Source organism: Podarcis pityusensis, assembly GCF_964106645.2.
Source record: "Podarcis pityusensis genome assembly, chromosome: 2".
Lineage (NCBI taxonomy): Eukaryota > Metazoa > Chordata > Lepidosauria > Squamata > Lacertidae > Podarcis > Podarcis pityusensis.
In genome coordinates, this window is record NC_138029.1 from 2,620,811 (window position 1) to 2,631,864 (window position 11,054).

General features: G+C 45.6%; 2 long non-coding RNA genes across 4 annotated transcripts; one reads left to right on the top strand and one right to left on the bottom strand.

Annotated features, from left to right (window-relative positions):
• Positions 1–4,023: 4,023 nt before the first annotated feature.
• Positions 4,024–4,312, top strand: LOC308468620. The gene is made up of 2 exons (XR_013981735.1): positions 4,024–4,231; positions 4,273–4,312. It is a non-coding gene; the product is annotated as an uncharacterized lncRNA (long non-coding RNA).
• LOC308468585 lies at positions 4,078–9,444 on the bottom strand. Of its 3 annotated transcripts, XR_013981724.1 has the most exons (5): positions 9,346–9,444; positions 8,027–8,144; positions 7,818–7,926; positions 7,525–7,671; positions 4,078–6,713 (listed from the first exon to the last, which is right to left on the bottom strand). It is a non-coding gene; the product is annotated as an uncharacterized lncRNA (long non-coding RNA). The 3 variants fall into 3 exon arrangements; XR_013981725.1 differs by lacking the exon at positions 4,078–6,713 and having other exon boundaries at positions 7,488–7,671; XR_013981726.1 differs by lacking the exon at positions 4,078–6,713 and having other exon boundaries at positions 7,488–7,671; positions 9,238–9,425.
• Between the last annotated feature and the right edge of the window lie 1,610 nt (positions 9,445–11,054).

Below are 11,054 nucleotides of genomic sequence, written 5' to 3' on the forward strand. Positions count from 1 at the left end.
TGGTGATTTTCTGGAGTCAAACTTTTTTTAAGAAAAAAGCACTGCTTCCACATAAATGTGCACAGGATTGCAGTCTAACAGCAGAATCCTATGGACATTTATTTGGAATTAAATCAGATGATGTTCAGTAGGACTTCTTCCCAGGAAGTGGGCAGCCTAGAAACATTTACTGCAATCCTAAACTCCAGAGATTGCAGTAGGACTAACTCTGGTCAGGCAGCACAATAGCACAGTCCTGCTGCTCCCTCTGGCTGGGGGAAGGCAGGGGCAGACAAAGCCCTGCTCCTTGATACACCAGACCGAATCCCAATGCCACCAAGTGATAGCTATTATGCTGGCTTGGATTCCAGAAGAATACCACTCTGTAACACACACACTATGTGGGGCTGCTCTTGAAGATGGTGCAAAAATTGCAATTATGCAGCCGCCAGAGTGCTTATGAGAGCAGTACAGCTGACTACGTGTGGGCCCCATCTACACTATACATTTAAAGAACAGTCCTGGCTTCCCTCAAAGAATCCTGGGAATTGCCATTTGTTAAGGGAGCTGAGAGCTGTTAGAAGATCTGTATTCTCCTCCCAGAGCTACAGTTCTCAGAATGGTTTAACAGTCAATTCCTCTTTCCAAGGAACTCTGCAAATTATAGTTCTGTGACTGTTTAAAGTGGTATGATACTGCTTTAACTGTATTAACATCATTTTCCATCTTAAAACAACACTGGTTGCCTGTTGTTTTCTGGGTCCAATAAAATTCACATGCAGATTTTTCTTCCATAAAACTGCATACAAAAATATGTTTATTAGGAGAAACGTGCACTAAAATGCTGAAGGATATTCATGAGCAGTTTTTAAAAATGCAAATTGCTGCAGAAATATGGAGAACCAAATTTAAGGTTTGAAAAATCCCGGAGAGATTGGAGAGAGCCAGTGTGGTGCAGTGGTTAGCATCCAACTAGGACCAGGGAGACCAGGGTTCAAAGCCCCACTTGGGATACCAATGCATTAAATAAATAAAAATTAGAAACCGAGAGAACTGAAATTTGACAGATCAGTGCATCCGCACTGTTTGTTTTTAAGGGTAGTACTTCCATTTAGGAACACAGCAGACACATTCCTCACCTTCCCTTGTTTATAAGAGAGTTCAGCCAAGGACCTAGAGTAGTTTTCAAGAAGCAGAGGCAAAAGAAAGGCTGTAGAGTACTGGTTTGTAGAATGAAAGAAGGGTCCTCCTAGATACCTCAAAACACCACATGCCACAGCCTCACCCATGCAAATTTCACCTTAGTTGTCTGTCTCCCTTGATAATTTCTCATTAATTGTTGGAGACTCTTTTTTAAAAGTGGGAGAACTTATCAGCAGAGCCCTAACAGATAAGCATTGGCGCTTTGTTTTTCATCGTTCAGAAGATGTGCAAGACCAGCATTTTCAGGAGAGCACATGAGGTTACCCAAGGTAATGCTGATAGATTTTATCATGCCTGCTCTAGTGCTCTGTTTTGAGATGATAATATGACTTTTATTGTTGTTTTTATGGTTTTATGGATGTGTGGTTTTAATGTTACAAGCTTCCTTGAGCGTATGGAGAAGCGGGATAGAAATTAATTTTGAAAAGGAAAGAAAAATCTCTCAGGTCTCTGTCTCCTCTCCATAACTTATGAGACAGAGAGAGAGAGAGAGAGAGAGAATAATGGTCTACCAAGGAGGGCTGTTGTAAGTACCATTGGAATACTTATTGGAAGGCTTGCCAGCAGTTCATAATTTTTATGAACAGTTAATAATTTAGGATCTTTGCTGTCAAGGGCAGTGAAGCAGTTTCCCAGTAGGACCATCAGCTGCTGCTTTTGGGTCACTGAGGAAGGATGCAAATTCTTGCCCTCATTGAAAAAGATTAGGAGACCTTGGTGGAGGCAAGGCATGCCTCAGCACTATGCAGGTGAATGGTTGCTAGTTGGCTGCCCACCTTTGTTGATGTCATCATCCCATGCCCACACCTGGGGCTGCTAGCCAATCAGCAAGCACACACTTCCACCATGCTGACTGAAGGACCCTCCGTTGCCTTCACCTATGCCTCCCAATAGCTTTAGTGAGACAGAAAAGCCCCTCTGCCCTAGACTGCTCTGTGTGGGTCAGTACTTCCCACTAGTGATCCATTTTGCCAGCTGCCACTGGGATGCCATGATAATTGCTCCCACACCTGGAATAAGGAGGCACGAGACTTGTCTTGTTGCGTTAACTAGGGCCACGACCACAACTATCTGAATGTCTAGGGAAAGATCTAAAACTGTTGTCTGTGAATGAACAGTGTCTGAAGAGTTCTGGGTTTGTTGGTGCTGCTGCTGCTAAAGCACAGCAGATTATATATATAGAGAGAGAGAGAGAGAAAATGAAAGGTTCATTAAAAAAAAAATCCTGCATTGCTCTGTTTTAATAGCAAAGCAACCCCAAACTCTTCAGACATCCAATGAAGCTGAATTTTGGAAGATTCGGGACAGATAAAAGAAAGTACTTCTTCATGCATCACATAAACTATGGAACTCCCTGCCACAGGAAGCAGTGATGGCCAGCAGCCTAGAGGGCTTTAAAAGAAGATGAGGCAAATTCATGGAGGACAAGACTAGGGATGGCTATCAGCCAGGATGGCTCTGCTCTGCCTCCACAGTCGGACGCAGCCATGCTTCTGAAGACCAGCTGCTGGAAGCCACAGGAGGGGAGAGGGGCTCTGGTGTTCGGGTGCCACTTGCTGGTTTCTCACAGGCCCCTGGTTGGCCCCTGTGGGAACAGGATCCTGGGCTAGATGGGTCATTGGCCTGATCCAGCAGGGCACTTCTTCTGTTCTTGACTCCGCAGGGAGGTTCCTATGCAGATCCACATCGTAGTGGGCGAGCCAGAGGGAAAGATTGGGGTGCAATGTATGGGACTTTTACCTTCCACAGAAGACTATATTCCATCCCCACAGAAGGTTCTATAGACACACACATCCTTCTCTTTGTCCTCCATCCAAGCAGAAAGACTTGAATCAATTCTAGAATCAATTCTATGATTCTATGATTCTATGACGCATTGTCAAGAAGCCAGGCAGAAGCACTCAAGGTGGCTGGAGGGGGAGGGGTGTGGCCTGGAAGAGGGAGTGTGGCCTGAGGAGGGATGTGGCCTGAGAAGAGCCCAGAGGGCTGCATCTGGCCCCAAGGTCGGACGTTCCCCACCGCACTGCTATCAACAAACAGTAGTCAGTGTGAACCAAGCACTGTATACAATTTTAGCATTAAGATGGACACACGCTTCAGCCGGGGTGTGATAAAGGCTAGGCTTGGCACAAGCATCTGCTGTGCTGTGGAGCAGACATGAAGCCTTTCTAGCCAATCATTCAATTCGATGCCTCTATGCCCTCAGGTGAGATGGAGATGTCTAACATGCATCCTTCTGACACTGGCAAACCCTCCAGGGGACAGAGGCACTTCCTAACAGCTATTGCCAAGCAGCGCTCAGCGATCTCCCCTGCGTACACACATGCAGCATTTCCTGTTTTCTGCACACAGCATTTTGTGGGACATTGACTCTTGGGTGAGACCTTTAGCTGTACAGTTCATGCTTGTGCCTTCAGCGTGGCTTCCTTGGTTGGCTGATCAGGTCCCTTTGGGGAATTCAGTGGAAGTTTTGTTTTTTGTTTTTTTTAAAGACAGTACCTTGATGCAGTCTCTTAGGCCTGCCAACCTGGCAGCTGACGGAGGGGAAAGGTCCCTTCCTTGCAGCTCTAGCAAGAAGGACTTGTTCTCCTTTGGGGTACAGCCCTGCAGCAGAGGGAAGAGGTAGAATCCTTGCTAGTGGGTGTTGTTGAATGGACATTTCATGCAGGTGGTGTGGTTTTAGAATGCTACTCTGTTGGGGGCAACCCCACCACCACCACCTTGCAAATAAACAACTAGAGCACGTAAGTAAGAGATGGAGAACCTCTGGCCCTCCAAGACCCTCTATCTGGTCTGTTACGGTAAAATCTGGGTGCGGGGCTACTCTGCCACCCAGCTTGTCGGACTAGGTCCGCGGGTCCCTGCGGAAGAAAATGAGCTCAGCCGGAGACAGGAGCAAACTGCAGAAGATCCAAGTTTATTGCGCAACAGGTTCAAGGCGAGATTGAACAGCGAGAAAGGGGTGACATGAACTTTTGAAATTTCCCTCCATGTCCCAGAATACAGTGCAAAATACATCCCAGTTACATCATGAATACATTAAGAAGAGGTTGGGTTACACAGATTACATCATGAATACATTAAGAAGAGGTTGGGTTACACAGATTACATCATGAATACATTAAGAAGAGGTTGGGTCACACAGGATTAACATATGGAGGAGGGAGGGGGGAATATGCAGAGCTGGAGATATGCGCAGATAAGCACATCTTGAGTACCTGATGAGAAGACAATGGTCCATGTATGCATGGTCTGCCACCTGGCCTTGCCCGGAGGAAAGGCTTGGCAGAGCGATTTGACAGGATTAGGGTCTTGACACCTTGCTTGAGGGATTATGGAGGACAGGGGAGGTGTCATGGAGTCCTAGAGAAATTGAGCAAATTGGCACGTTGATTTTCTATGAATTTTATAGATTTTAGTCTCTTTTGACATTGACAATTGGAAATAAATGGATATATTGTAGCGAAGAAGGAGGTGAAGAAGACATGCCCCCCCCCCTGTATCAGGTCCTTGACACTTCCCACAGGCCATTCCTCTCCCCAGCCATATATGCTACTGGCCCCCCCCTTTTTTTTTTTGCCTGGCTAAAATTTCTCCATGACTTTTGTTTCTGCCCCTGCCCCAATGACATGTGGACCTCAGAAAGTTGCCTAGAAGACAAATTGGCCCTCAGGTCAGAAAAATGCCTCTGGCCAAAGGGAAAGGGCTTGTAGTGCAGGTTGCTACCTGCTCTTTGGACACTAGTGAGGCAGGGGGAATGAGGTCAGCAGGTGCCCCCCCCCCGATCAAGTAAAATAGGAATACTTAACTAACTGGCCAATCATGTTGATTCTAACAAAAGCCCTGCCCCCACCACAAAGTCCTGCCCCCCCCCCAAAAAAAAATCCTGGCTACGCCCATGGAATTAGTTCTGATTATTGAGATTTCTACTTCACCTTTCAGGCTTTGTGACTGGGTGGGAGATACGAAGAGGACAAATCAGTTCCCTGCAAAAGCAAGCAATTAGCTACCAGGACAGTTGTGGATGTGACACAAGGAGTGACTCAAAATCTATCCGTGTGGGGCTGGCAGTCTCATCAGCTTAGTGACAATCTCCCCAAAGAATGATTTTCTGTCCAATTTAGTCTCATCATCCAACTGTGACCTGTGTCCTCCCAACCTGGGAACAAACTGATTTGTGAGCAGAATTCCTAAGTCAAGAGTGGGGAAAACATTTTCTAGAAGGTGGAGGAACAAAAAAAGAAGCCAAGATGGAATTTAAATCAGGCACAGTCACTGCTGGAAACTCTGGATGAAGTTTCTATATTACCATTTCATGTTCCCCTTCTCTGAAAGCGTGTGGGCAAAACTTAGGGTCATTGATATAGGGTGGATTCCCAAAGAGTAGCAAAGGGAGTCTTACAGCATCTTAAAGATGAACAGATTGCCCAAGGCACAAATATTGCTGGACTAGAATCCATTTCAAAAAACAGTCTTGCAGGATAGAGCACATTTCCTTTGTCCAGTCCAGGAGGCGCTCCTTATTTATTAAGTTAGATTTGCATCCCACTTTTCTTCTGTCATGGAACTCAAAGTCAGGTAGGTGAGAATTCCCAGGCAGTCTCCCATCCAAACATTGACCAGGCCTGAGCCAGCTTAGCTTCAGCCAGGGGACAGGACCATGCACCCTGGTGCTGTGGTTAACAACATGGGCAATCACACCAACAGACAAGGCCCCTATAAAAACATCCTCATCCATCGTATCTTTGCCTTTCCCTGGAAATATCAGTCCTGAAAAGGACTTTGCTTCCAACTGAAGCCCCAGGAGCAGTCTAACCGCCCTCCTCCAAAGCAAGCCTCTCAATTCCCTGGACTAAACTTTTGAGTCCTTGAGCAACTTCATCTCAAATCCCTTCTTGCTGACTGAGTCCCTGAAATGCAGAAGAGGCAGGCGGGAGATGGGGAATGAGAGGGCACCAAAGCCAGCAATTAAAAGCTATTTATAGCAGTTGAGAGACAGGAGCTAATGAGAGAGAGGGGGGAGTATGCTAATAGAATAGCGATTCAATCAACACCCAAAATGTATTAGCAGCATGTTTCTTTAGCTGCCTGCCAAAAGTACGCCCACATCACAGGGAAACAGAAAATGTTAGGAAAGCGAGTGACTGATAACTTCACAAACTCGTGAACTGCTCTTGGGTTTGTGGGATCCCAGAGTTGTTCACCACATCTGTGATGTGTGGATCCAGATTTTAATGTGCACCCAATCCATAGGGCAGTTGTGGCCTCCAGAGGTTGCTGAAATGCAACTCTCACCAGCCCCAGCAAGCATGGCCAATGGCCAAGGATGACAGGGGTATGTGTGCCGTCCTTCATCTGAGGATGCCAGGGTGGTTTATAGTATAAAAACACAGAAATATGTAACATAATAAAAAACAAAACAATGTTTTTGCCTGGAGCCTAAATATATGCAATGAAGTCTCTGAGAGCATTCCACAATCCACGTCACTCGCTGTAGGGTTGCAAACTGTAATCTGGGGCCCGTTCTGTTCCTGCAGCAGGGTGAAAAGAGAGCAGAAGTCGGAAGCTGCCTTCTGCTCATCTGCCCATCTAGCTCAGCTTTGTCTACTATGAGTGGCGGAAACTCTCCAAGGCTTCAGGCCCACAGAAGCCATTCAAAGCACTGGCTGCCTGATCTTCTTAACTAGAGATACCACAGACTAAACCAGGGCATTCTGCATGTAAAGCTGCCAATGCTGGAGGAAAGTAAAAGTAACACATTTCATTTAAAAAGTGCAAACCATATCAGGGTATGTCTAAGGCCACAATGAAAGCATTTAAAAAGAAAGAAAAGCAGAAAAGCAAACAACAAAGTAGCAGGAAATTAATCATCTTCAGCAACCAACCATTGCTACAAATGCCCATAGAGAGAGAGAGAGAGAACTTTTAACAAGTGCAATGACTTGTATCAGGAAGTGGCATGGTAGGAGTTGAGAGCCTGAGGTTTCGTTGGAAAGGAGTCCAAAAGACTTGGTGGCATCACAATGAAAAGGCTTTCCTGTTCACCCTCACAGATCTTACCATGGTGAAAGAAGAAATGCTCAATATACTTATCTCAGTAGGTTTCAGGGAGATGATGAGGTCTATCTTTTCCCCTACAAAGCAGCCTGGGAGAAGAAACCTAAACCTAACCCTGGCAAACATTACATTGAACAGGTCCCAATACTGAATTGACAGATTTGTCCATCCCTAGCCCTTGGTGAGCAGGAAAGCAGTGCATAAATGCTATGATCAAACAAATAACTGAACTGAGTTTGATTAAATAATGCAGAATGGAAAATCAGGAATAATTTTATACTGTACTGAGAAACACGTGGGCCCTTGCAGCACAATTGTTGCAGGGTGGACTGTTGCTGTTCAGGTTTTGGAGGCATGAAGACCCTGTCTCCAGTGGCCGTCTGGCAAAGCTCAGAAGATGGGTACATCCAAAGCAGGGCCTCCAGCTGTGATCTAAGTGAAAGGAGAGGTGATTATGGGAGAAAGGGGTCCTTCAGATACCCCTGGGTCCAGCCTGTTAAGGACTGATTGAAACACCCCCTGTGACTTGATGGTCAACTACACAGAAGCAGGGGGAAGCAATGAGGAAAGGATTGCACCTCAATGAATTGCCTGCTTGTTATCATTTCTCCTTTGGGTGTCCTCTTTGTCCTCTTTGTAATTGTTTCTCAGGCATCTTGCCTGCCCAGTCAAACAGATCACTGAAACCTACATATTTAATCAACATATCACATTCAACCTCCTTCTTCTTCCCAACTTCTATCCTCTTCCCTCCCCCTGCCACCCCCACCTCAAAGTCAAAGCATACATTTTTATCTCTGCTTGATCAATCTTCATTATCGAATCTCCAAATCTGGAAGCCACAGCAGGGGAGATATGGCATTTTGTGACAATTGTTGGATTAATCCGTCCTTGGTCAGGATCAGCTACAATCAAAGGAACAAGGTAGCACAAGCAGCAGACAGAAAAGGTTTTTATCCTGATTACCGGCAGACACAGGGGTGAGGAGGGAGCCTGTATAACAGACATGTAGGGTAGAAAAACTCTTTGTGAGGTTACTGTTGCTCACACCCCAATCTCTGAGTGGCGAGAGACTCTGGGATGCCTGCGCTTACTCAGGGTTTGGTTTCCTTGGGATGGAGACTGTTGTGTCTTTTAGGATATATAGTTTTCTTTACACATCTATACAACCTGAGCATAGGATGGAGGGGTTCCCAGCATTAACACTCCAGCAGATCCTGATACACCATTAGGTCTCCAGGGAAGCCCCGAGCCACAGCTTTGGGTCCAGATTCCAGCACAAAGGAGGACATGCTTTTGTGTCTACAACTTCTGGCATCAGCCAAAACTCTCCCTTGCCCTATTGCTCTCCATCCTAGGATGGAATAGCCTCCAGGCATGTGGGGGAAGTGGTTAAATGCCTACCGTCTTCCTGGAGAGCACAATCACTTAGTTGCCACTATGTCCACAAAGCTCAATCTTTGAGATGCCAATGAGATTACTTAATTGGCCAGCTAAGACCATTACCTTACAAAAAGACTAATGGGTTCAGCAGTTTCTTCTACTAGATTCAAAACCTCACTGGGTACAGAATCACAGGCCTGCAAGGGACCCACAGATATCATCCAGACCAACCCCACAAACCTATAACAGTATGAAGTCCACCCTTCCCAAAGAGAATTGAGTGAGGACATAAGGTTGCTTGCTGTCTAATTTTTGAGGTCACAGATCTGAGAAATAACAGTGCTTCCAGATGACCTGTCTATTGAGCATCCTGATTTCTTTGCGGGAAGATTAGACATCATTGGTTCCTTAATGAGCATTCATTTGTTTGCAGGGAGGTTGGCTCAGAAGGAAGTTTCATCATTAAGCTTGCTGGGGCTTACCTCCAAGTAAGTATGCTAGGACGGATTGCAACCTCAGGCTATAATCATGGTCACTCATAAGCAATACTCACAGGCTACTTTTTCTAACCTCCCCATTCCCATGTATAACTTTTATATTCTTTCTTAAGCCCACCTTTCTTGCCAGCTCCATTTCTCACACTCCATTCTCTGTAAATTAAGTTATTTCCAACGAGTCTCAGCCCTCTTTAAGACTCGACTTCTTTCCTTTCTTTCCACCTACCATATCCTGGCTCTCAACCCTCTGGCTGCTGCCTTCCTTCGGAAATCCACTTCTAGGCTCCTGGTCCCTACTGAGCTTAGTCTCTTTGTGATGTCTTTGCTGCTCAGGCAATGCACTCCTCATTTTTCTTTGCCTCATTGTGACATCAGCACTGCTCAGCCAATGGGCACAAGAAACTTCATTACAACCACAAAGAAATCCTTTAACACAGGCCCATCTGCACTGTACATTGAAAGCAGCAGTATACCACTGTGGAGTATAGTTTGTTAAAGATGCCAAGAGTTGCTAGAAGACCCCTAGGCCCCTAAAGGGCTGCAATTCCCAGAGTTCCCTGAGAAGAAAAATTGATGGTTAAACCACAATATTGATCTTTGGGGATTTATTTATACGGCATACAACTCATCTCCTCCCATGCATGCTGTTGTGTGCCCCTGAAAAGATGTTCATGCGTGGGAGGGGTCCCCGAAGAAGTATAAAATCTACCCTCCTCATTTTCAGCCTTGACCAATTTAGTTCACTGAAAAAGGATCCAACAGGCCCACTCCTCTTCATAATCTCCTGTGTGATCTCACTTGGAGCATGAGTAGCTGTTGCACAGAGAGCCTGGGGAGGCGTGGAGCTGCCGGATCATTCAATAAATGCAGGTCACGTCAAAGCAACTGTGCATACCTCAGAAAGGCTGGCCTGACAGTTTGAGAACCCTGGATTTAGGAAGAAGCTGGTTGTGGAATAACTATTTCACCAGCTCAAAAATAAAAGACTCATGAAAGGCAACTGGAATCATTTGATGTGCTCATACCAGCCCACTGCATTAACACCAGGGGGCTGATTGCTAGTGCATTCTGAGAATGGGATGCTGAGCCATTTTAACCTTGCCCTGGAGCCCATAATGATAGGTGTGATGAGTTGAAGAATAAGAAAAGGATGCCAACAACAGGGAAAGGGCCCTGAGACCAGAGAGCAGGAGGGAGCCAGAGGCTGCCTATAGCTGGCTGGGACAGGCAAGAGGATTGAGCTGAAAACCATATGATGGTTGTGGGCTTGATGAAATGGGCTGAGTTGTGTAGCTGTGCGTTTGATTGAAGGTGGAATCAATGGAATCTCATTGGGGGAAAAATGCACGGCTTTCAGACAAAAATCAGAACCACCTTCTTTGTGTGGCAGCAGGTAGTTCAGAGGAGAATAGGCAATCCCAGGCTCCTTTGCAACAGAAAGCACTGGATGCAAAAGAAGGTTGTAGAAAAGAATAATCTTGCTTTCAAATTCTTAAGCTGCACACATTTTTGTCCAAGCTGTCTTCAGCCTAGGCATGAGGAGCTCATTGCAGTTGTTGTTGTTGTTGTTGTTTTTTTTTTTTTTACTGATTCTGAGCCTTTATCAATGCCATTTTGGGAAACAATGTTGACTGTTCCTTGCCCAGAATTCCTTCCAAATCTCCACAGTACTTCAGGGAAAAGATAGTTGTCCCTATACTTGGCTGTTATTGAGAGGGATCCGGACTGGGACATTTGTATCTTACTCTCCCCCCCCCCCAACATTACAGCATTCCCAGGATGGTTTACAATTAGAGTCAAAAAGAGATGAGGACCTTAGAGCATGCTCAAATAGTCTTTTCCAGTGCTTTTCTGTGCCACATTTTCTTTACATGCACGCAGACAGCTGCAGAAACAAATCTATGTATTGTTGGCATCCATTTGTCTTGGGAGACA